The sequence below is a fragment of the Tachyglossus aculeatus genome, unplaced genomic scaffold (assembly GCF_015852505.1).
Source record: "Tachyglossus aculeatus isolate mTacAcu1 unplaced genomic scaffold, mTacAcu1.pri SUPER_6_unloc_5, whole genome shotgun sequence".
Lineage (NCBI taxonomy): Eukaryota > Metazoa > Chordata > Mammalia > Monotremata > Tachyglossidae > Tachyglossus > Tachyglossus aculeatus.
The window spans coordinates 2,466,300-2,476,388 of NW_024044840.1; the positions used below are offsets into that span (position 1 = coordinate 2,466,300).

Genomic DNA, 10,089 nt, shown 5'->3' on the forward strand with positions numbered 1-10,089 from the left:
CCTAGGTCCTTCTAACTCCCAGACCTAGGCTCTATCCACTAGGCCATGCTGCTTCTCTCTCCCACTCTAAGGAAAGGAATGCACCTTTTACCTCTATTGTACCCCTAAGTGCTTAATACAGAGATCTGCAAACACTTAGTAAATGCTGGGCCATGTGCAGGAAAGTTATAGGTTATAAACTCAAGCAGCTAAGAAGGTGTTCAAATGAAAATAAGGGCTATTTTCAGACCTCCGCATGTTCATCTCAACTAGAAATATAATTGCTTGTGTGTTACCTTTGCCTAATTGGGATCTCATACTACTGGGATCTCATTACCAAGGGTTAAGGTACTTTGCCAAACTTACTTCCTGTTAGAACTTGAAAGCCCTCTGAGAAAATATTTTCTAATGGTGTCTTGATGATGTATTTATAATTCAAGGATTAAACCTGACCTTCACAATAGAATCTGGAAGTTCCAGCAAAACTTTCAAGGTCAACCCTTTCCTTCCTTTGTATATTCCACCGCATCCTTGACATCAGGACATGGAGTGCATACAGACAAGTTCTTAGGTAAGGCTCATATCTCAGGTAACAGTGAATGGAATAGTGGAATGGAATAAAACATTGTTCTGCCTCAATCGTACCCTCGTCAACGTATATTATTGATAGCCAAACTGTAGATTTGAAGGACATTCTTGCCTCAATTTCCTAGAAGAGGAGGGAAATATCCATCACTAATAAAGAAGCTTTGACATTTCTACGATCAAGTGTAAGTGTATATTTTCTATTCTGGATGACTTGCGTAGATATTTTCGACAGGAATAATAACTTTTAACTCCCTGTTCACCTCACATTTCTAATCTGTGGGGGTGGGAGAGTGGATTTCATAATTGAAATACTTATCACTCTGGATTTTCAGGAGGGTTATTAAAGCAAGTAAACAAAATCAGAGAAGTGGGGTTTCTGTATCAAAACCAGGTTATACAATTTGCCTCATTAAATAAAATTATATTCAATATTGTTCCCTTTTATTTGAGTAAAACAAAATCCAGTCTGCCTGCTTTATATTTGGAAAATTTTCCTTTTATAGATCTTCCCATTTTAATATTAGTCCACTGTTCTTTCAGGAAGGTGATTTCATGCCAGATATGGGAGGTGGTGAAGAGAAAGAGAGGATCTGAGATTGCGGATGAATGAGACTTCAGAGAAAAATGGTTGCACCCAGTAGTCAATGGTATTTATTGAGTGCTTACTGTATGCAGAGCACTATACTAAGCACTTGGGAGAGTACAATCCAACAGAGGTAGTAGGCACAATTCCTTCCCACAAAAAGTTTACAGTCTAGAGAGTGTAGCTCATACAACCTTCTCTTATCTTGATGGAAAACATGACCATCAACAATCATTCAGTTGGTGTACCAATAGAGGTTTCTTGGTAAAAATACAGAAGTGGATTGCCATTGCCTCCTTCCGGGTTATAAACTTGAGACTCCACCCTCGACTCTCCCCCATGCCTCTGCTGCTCAGCACAGATAAGTTTTGACTTGTAGCAGATTGCCTTTCACTAGCTAGCCACTGCAGAAGCTAGGAATGGAATGGAATGGACAGGTCTCTGCTTGACTCTCCCTCACTTTATCAAGGCTGGTAGAGTACTGGAAACTCTTGGAGATTGGCACTAAAGAGGAGTGAAGAGTCCATTCTCTCCATGTACTTTTCCAAGCCCTTAGCACAGTGTTTTGCACCCAGTAATTGCTTAATAAATACCATTGATTGATGGATGGATGAATGAAAGTTGGTTAAGGAAGATGGTTTCAGTGTAAAGTTGTGGATTTCCTTCACCTTGGATCTCAAATGGACTAAAACCAACAATACATAGGGCCAGTTAAGTTCAAGAGCAATAAATGAGATATATTTCAAAGAAAAATGAGTATTTCTGAATATGAAATGTCCTAGAAAATTCACTCAAGACAGTTCAAGTCGTAAGAAGAACATAAAGTCTGTACCTCTCTTTGGTTGATGACCTAGAAAAATTATACTGTAAGATTGTTGTAGGCAGGGAATGTGTCTGCCAACTTTGTGGTATTGTGCTCTCCAAAGCAATTTATACAGTGCTCAGCACATAATAAGCACTCGATAAATTCATTCAATCATATTTATTGAGCACTTACTGTGTGTAGGGCACTGTAGTAATCTCATTAATGATGATAATAATCAATCAATCTTACTGTGTGATTATTGTATGCAGGGCACTGTACAAAGTACTTGGGAGAGTACAACACAATAGTGTAACAGACACAATCTCTGTCCATAATGAGCTTACAGTCTAGAAGGGAGAAAGACGTTAATGTAAGTAAATGATGGTGGTTTTTTCTGGAAATGATTCAACTCCGTCACATTTAGTAACACTACCGTGATCTGAAAGACCTATGTAAATGAGAAAGGATAATGTTTGAAGTGATATTTTAACCTGAGAGGGAGAACTGGGAGAGTCTGAAAAGCAGAAGATACAGGATTCTGGCGTAGGGAACCGATTATCATCACTGTTCCTTTAGGTGAGGGGGAAGGTGAACAGAAAGACTGATTAGCCAGCTTAATTTGTTCAAAGGTGTGGCCACCTAGGAGAAAAAAGTAGCAGCAGATCTATCTGCTGTAGATCATTTAGAGTGACTTTCAGAACAGAGGCTTTGGGAAGATGGAGAACCTTAGTCTGAAATGAAAACACCACTAGGCCTCAGGGATAGTAAATTCCTCAGTGCTACAGAGGCAATTTCTACATATGCATGATGGGGTAGAGATGACCGGTTTTGTTTGCAAAGCTACCTTAATCATGACTAGTCTGGGCCAGACAAGACTGATGTTTCTTTATCTGTCCTGGGCACACTCATGACAGCAGAATCACTTCTTGGGCAGACAAAATTTGGAGATTTTCTAATCTCATCATCCAATTGCCTCCTGAGGAGGTCTTGTGACACGTTTCAGATTCCACCAAGCTGGAAGCTGTCGGAGGAGAACTGCACAAAAAGTCAGTAGCACTCCATCTGGTTGATGACCCAGAAGAATTAGTTATTTTTGTAGAAACTGACTCAATCTACCTCATTAAAAGAGCACCACCGGGACCTGAGGAACCTAGTACACCTCATAAAACAGAGAACACCACTGTCATTTCTCACAGAGGGATCTTGTCATCTTTGGCCCAGAACTGACCTGCCCTAGGTGGTCATTTGAAAAAACAGCTCATCAAAGAGCAGGTTAAATTATTGCATTGTGGGATGACTTCCCTAAGCCATGATTGAACAATCAATCATTTGTATTAATTGAGCACTTACTATGTGCAGAATACTGTATTAAGATCTTGGGAGAAGCAGCGTGGCTCAATGGAAAGAACCCAGGCTTTGGAGTCAGAGGTCATTGGTTCAAATCCCAGCTCCTCCACTTGTCAGCTGTGTGACTTCGGGCAAGTTACTTCACTTCTCTGGGCCTCAGTTCCCCCATCTGTAAAATGGGGATGAAGACTGTGAGCCCCCCATGGGACACTCTGATCACCTTGTATCTCCCCCAGCGCTTAGAACAGTGTTTTGCACATAGTAAGCGCTTAATAAATGCCATAAAAAATATATAACAGAGGTGTTCCCTGCCCACAGTGAGCTTACTAAGGTGATTATTGGCATGATTACTCACCCAAAGAAGTGTCACACAGGCCTATACGACTATGACCACTGGCTCTAAAATAATAATAATAATAATAGTAATAATAATAATGGCATTTGTTAAGTGTTTATTATGTGCCAAACACTGTTCTAAACCCTGGGGTAGGTACAAGCTAAGCAGATTGTCCCACATGGGGCTCACAGTCTTAATCCCCATTTTACAGATGAGGTCATTGAGGTCCAAGCCACATAGCAGACAAATGGCAGAAGAAGGATTAGAACCCATGTCCTCTGACTCCAAAGCCTGTGCTCTTTCCACTAAGCCAAAGCAGCCGTATATCCCCTAGGCACCTCAATCAATCAATTAACTGCTGGTATTCATTATTTGCTTACTCTATGCAGGGCACTGAACAAAGCACTTGAAATGGTACAATATTAATCAATGATTATTATTATACTAAGCACTTAGGAAATTTACTTACTATACTAAGCACTTAGGAGTGCACAATACAATAGAATAGATAGAAGTGAGCCCTGACCAGAAGGAGCTTACAGTCTAGTGGTCTACCAAACCATCCAAACCGCTACCCTGATCGTTCAAGCTCTCATCCTATCCCGTCTGGACTACTGCATCAGCCTCCTCTCTGATCTCCCATCCTCGTGTGTCTCCCCACTTCAATCCATACTTCATGCCACTGCCCGGATTGTCTTTGTCCAGAAACGCTCTAGGCATGTTACTCCCCTCCTCAAAAATCTCCAGTGGCTACCGATCAATCTGCGCATCAGGCAGAAACTCCTCACCCTCGGCTTCAAGGCTCTCCATCACCTCGCCCCCTTCTACCTCACCTCCCTTCTCTCCTTCTACAGCCCAGCCCACACCCTCCACTCCTCTGCCACTAATCTCCCCACTGTGCCTCGTTCTTGCCTGTCCTGCCATCGACCCCTGGCCCACGTCATCCCCATGGCCTGGAATGCCCTCCCTCTGCACATCCGCCAAGCTAGCTCTCTTCCTCCCTTCAAGGCCCTACTGAGAGCTCACCTCCTCCAGGAGGCCTTCCCAGACTGAGCCCCCTCCTTCCTCTCCCCCTTGTCCCCCTCTCCATCCCCCTCGTCTTACCTCCTTCCCTTCTCCACAGCACCTGTACATATGCATATATGTTTGTACATATTTATTACTCTATTTATTTGTTTATTTATTTTACTTGTACATATATATTCTATTTATTTTATTTTGTTAATATGTTTGGTTTTGTTCTCTGTCTCCCCCTTCTTGACTGTGAGCCCACTGCTGGGTAGGGACTGTCTCTATATGTTGCCAACTTGTACTTCCCAAGCGCTTAGTACAGTGCTCTGCACACAGTAAGCGCTCAATAAATACGACTGATTGATTGATTGGTTGATTGATAGTGGTGGAGATAGACATTAAAATGAATTACAGATGGGGGAAATGGCAGAGTATAAGGTAATGGACATAAGGGCTGAGGAACTAAGAGTGGGGAGAATATCAAGGGCTTACGGGGCACAAATACAAATGCATAGGTGATGGAGGAGGGAGGGTGTATAGGGGAAATGAGGGTTTAATCAGGGGAGGCTTCTTAGAGTTGGTAGATACCATCCCTGGCCTAGAGAAGCTGTCAATCTGCCAAGTGAAGGTCATCACTCTCCCTTTCCTGCAAAGGCAGGATGTGAAACTGGGGCACATCTGGATCTGTTAGAGATCTGATAGAGAAGCTGTGTGGCCTAGTGGCAAGAGCACAGATTAGGGAGTCAGAGGGTATGTGTTCTAATCCCAGCTCTGCCACTTGTCTGTTAGGTGCCCTTGGTCAAGCCACTTCACTTCTCCATGCGTCAGTTACCTCATCTGTAAAGTGGGGATTAAGACTGTGAGCTCCATGTGGGACACCCTGATTACCTTGTATCTACTCCAGCGCTTAGAAAAGTGCTTGGCACATAGCAAGGACTTAACAAATACTATAATTATTATAATATTATTTTCTGTTAGCTCATTGGGAAGATTATGGTGTTGGATTAGGAAGGGCCTAATCTTTATTAATGGTACTTGTTTAGTGCTTACTATATGCCAGGTATTGTATTAAGCATTGGAGTTGATACACGATAATCAGGTTGGGCACAGTCCATGTCCCACATGGGGTTCACAGTTTTAATCCCTACTTTACAGATGAGGGAACTGAGGCACAAAGAAGTCAAGTGACTTGCCCAAGGTTACACAACATGCACATGGTAGAGCCAAGATTAGAACCCAGGTCCTCAGACTCCCAGGTCTGTAGTATTTCCACTAGGTCTTGCTGCTTCTCTCTGAGGAATCAGAGCCTTATACACTGTGCCCTTAGGAATGGTGTGCTGCATCACTTATTGCTATTGCTATGATTGTGGTTATTAATTTATTCATTCATTCAATCGTATTTTTTGAGCACTTACTGTTTTCAGAGAACTTTACTAAGCGCTTGGGAAGTACAAGTCGGCAAGATATAGAGACGGTCCCTACCCCAACAATGGGTTCACAGTCTAGAAGGGGGAGACAGACAACAGAACAAAACATGTAGACAGGTGTCAAAATCATCAGAACAAACAGAATTATAGCCATATGCACATCATTAACAAAATAAATAGAATAGTAAATATGTACAAGTAAAATAAATAGAGTAATAAATCTGTACAAATTTATACAAGTACTGTGAGGAGGAGAAGGAGGTAGGGCAGAGGAGGGGATAGGGAGGAGGAGAGGAAAAAGGTGGCTTAGTCTGGGAAGGGAGGAAGAGTGCAACCTTGGAAGATGTGTGGAGGGAGGGCATTCCAGACCAGGGGAAGGACGTGGGCTGGGTCGATGGCAAGAGAGGCGACAACGAGGCACAGTGAGGAGGGTGTGGGCTGAGCTGTAGAAGGAGAGAAGGGAGGTGAGGTAAGAGCGGGCAAGGTGATGGAGAGCCTTAATGCTGATAGTGAGGAGTTTTTGCTTGATTCGTAGGTTGACAGGCAGCCAAAGGAGATTCTTGAGGAGGGGAGTAACATGCCCAGAGCGTTTCTGCTGCCCAGATAATCCGGGCAGCAGAGTGAAGTATACACTGAAGTGGGAAGAGACAGGAGGATGGGAGATCAGAGTGGAGGCTGATCCAGTCGGGATAGAATGAGAGATTGAACCAGCAAGGTAGTGGTTTGGATGGAGAGGAAAGGGCGGACCTTGGCGATGTTGTAGAGGTAAGACTGGCAGGTTTTGGTGATGGATTGGATGTGAGGGGTGAACGAGAGAGCAGAGTCGAGGATGACACCAAGGTTGCTGGCTTGTGAGACTGGAAGGATGGTACTGCCATCTACAGTGATGGGAAAGTCAGGGAGAGGGCAGGGTTTGGGAGGGAAGATAAGGAGTTCAGCCTTGGACATATTGAGTTTTAAATGGTGGGTAGACACCCAGATGGACATGTTCTGAAGGCAGGAGGAGATACGAGCCTGGAGCAAGGGAGAGAGAGCAAGGGTAGAGATTGTAGATTTGAGTGTCATTGGCATAGAGATGATAGTTGAAGCCGTGGGATCGAATGAGTTCACCAAGAGAGTGAGTGTAGATAGAGAACAGAAGGGGACAAAGAACTGACCCTTGAGGAACCCCTACATTAAGGGGATGGGAGAGAGAGGAGAAGCCCCACAAAGGAGACTGAGAATGAATTGCTGGAGAGATGAGGAGAACCAGGAGAGGATGGAGTCGGTGAAGCCAAAGTTGGATAGTGTGTTGTTGAGGAGTAGGGGGTGATCCACAGTGTTGAAGGTAGCTGAGAGGTTGAGGAGGATTAGGATATAGTAGGAGACATTGGATTTGGCAAGAAGGAGGTCACTGGTGACCTTTGAGAGGGCAGTTTCAGTTGAGTTATTGTTTCGGCTTCATTCACTGTATCATTTCTTTCTCTGTGTTGTCACCAGTTCCTTTGCCCTCCTCCTTCTTTTTAGTCTGCAAGCCCCCTGCAGGACAGGGAGTGTGTCAAAATACTATCCATTTTCTCAAAGGTTTGTACAATGCTTTGCACAAAAAAAAAACTAAATGAAAGGAAAAACGATGATGGTAACAGCAATGAAGATAAATAGAATAACAACAATAATTCAGAGAAAACAGATTTACAGTTTTTAACAATCTAATGCATTTTTTCCTCTGTTTACCAGCCATAACTGAAATTCATTGTCCCATCCCTGAAAGTCATTGCGTTGTACACACAAAAGGTAATCTTGGGCACGGGAATGATGAAAATAAAGAAATCAGGGATTTCAATCAATCAATCAATCAATCATATTTATTGAGCGCTTACTGTGTGCAGAGCACTGTACTAAGCGCTTGGGAAGTACAAATTGGCAACATATAGAGACAGTCCCTACCCAACAGTGGGCTCACAGTCTAAAAGGGGGAGACAGAGAACAAAACCAAACATACTAACAAAATAAAATAAATAGAATAGATATGTACAAGTAAAATAAATAAATAAATACATAGAGTAATAAATATGTACAAACATATATGCATATATACAGGTGCTGTGGGGAAGGGAAGGAGGTAAGATGGGGGGGATGGAGAGGGGGACGAGGGGGAGAGGAAGGAAGGGGCTCAGTCTGGGAAGGCCTCCTGGAGGAGGTGAGCTTTCAGTAGGGCCTTGAAGGGAGGAAGAGAGCTAGCTTGGTGGATGGGCAGAGGGAGGGCATTCCAGGCCCGGGGGATGACGTGGGCCGGGGTCGATGGCGGGACAGGCGTGAACGTGGTACGGTGAGGAGATTAGCGGCAGAAGTTGGAAGAAAACTGCCCAGAAAAGTCTACTAGCTGAAGTCTCAACTTTTATATGTGGCACATGGCCTTTAAGCATCCTTCAAAAAACAACCCTTTATGTTTCAGGAAACTGCTCACACTAATTAATCCAATCCCTCTTATTTTACATCACGGGAACTTTGTTACATTTCTTTAATCATTCCTGTTGCCCTCCACTGGACTCTTTCCTTGTTTTCCATATTTAATTTAAATTATCGGGCAGGGATATTTTTGAGGTCCAATCAATGCCGAGTAGGATGGGAGGATTACATCATAAATCTTTAATCAATGGCACCATGACATTGATTTATGTTCTACGTTGCTTCTCCCAGTCAAGGAGAAGCACATCTTTCTATCACTGTGAAAATCCAACTCTTGTCACTATCTCTTGTGTAAATTTGTTCCTCATTTGCAGGTAAATCTATTCCTCCTTACACGTTCATTTTCACATTGGATGACCCAGAGATCAAATACAATGTAATGTAATTCATCCTACTGGGGCCGATGCAGGATCCACATCTGCAGAAAATCTTCTTCGTCGTGTTTCTAGTGTTTTTTCTTTTCACGGTAGGGGAAAATCTGCTCATCATGATAACAATTACTTTCAGTCACACTCTTTCTGATCCAATGTACTTCTTTGTCATCTACCTGGCCTTTATAGATGCTTGCTACACCCGTATCACCACACCTAAAATGATCGTGGACTTGCTCTACAGGAGGAAAATAATATCCTTCAATCATTACATGGCCCAGTATTACTTAGCCCATTCCTTGAGCAGCTCGGAAATCATTCTCCTTATAGTGATGGCCTATGACCGCTATGTAGCCATCTGTAAGCCACTGCATTACATGACCACCATGAGCTGGCGTATGTGCCACTTGTTGGTGGGAGTGGTGTGGATGGGTGGCTTACTTCATGTGACATTGCAGATTCTCTTTATGTTCCAACTCCCTTTCTGTTGACTTAGTGTCATCGACCACTTCATGTGTGACTTGTTCCCTTTGCTGAAACTCGCCTGTGCTGACACCTACGTCCTGGGGCTCATGGTGTCGGCTATCAGTGGGGTGATGTGCATGTTCATCTTAACCATGTTGTTTATCTCGAATATTGTCATACTGCAGTACCTGAGAACTCAAAGTTCGGAGGGGAGACAGAAAGCTCTGTCCACCTGTGGTTCCCACTTCACTGTCACGACCTTATATTTATTCCCCTGTATCTTCACATATACCCAGCCTGTGTCCACCTTAGCTGTTGATAAACTAGTGACGGTATTTTTTGCTATAAACACTGCCATGTTAAATCCCATAATCTACACTGTAAGAAATACAGAGGTGAAAAATGTCTTGAGGAATTTATGGAACAGAAGAGTGGTTATGGCTGCACAATAAATAGCTCTGAAAGGAAGTGATTTTGTTTATGCAGATAGGAAAAGAGAGAACAGAGAGTTGTTGTGAATTTTTTTTTCTGAAGAATGAACAATATGACTTTCCTCTCCTTCCAAACTGCTACCACGTTAATACAATCAGTCATCCTATCCCTGCTGTATTACTGCATCAGTCTCCTTGCTGACCTTCCAGCATCCTGTCTCTCCCCATTCCTGTACTTACTTCACTCTGCTGCCCAGATAATTTCTCTACAAAAACGTTCAGGGCATGTCACCCCAC

The 10,089-nt window shown here is 43.1% G+C and overlaps 1 pseudogene; it reads left to right on the plus strand.

The window, feature by feature from the left end:
• The first annotated feature begins 235 nt into the window (after positions 1 to 235).
• On the plus strand, positions 236 to 9,813 carry LOC119922152 (annotated as a pseudogene).
• The last annotated feature ends 276 nt before the right edge of the window (positions 9,814 to 10,089 follow it).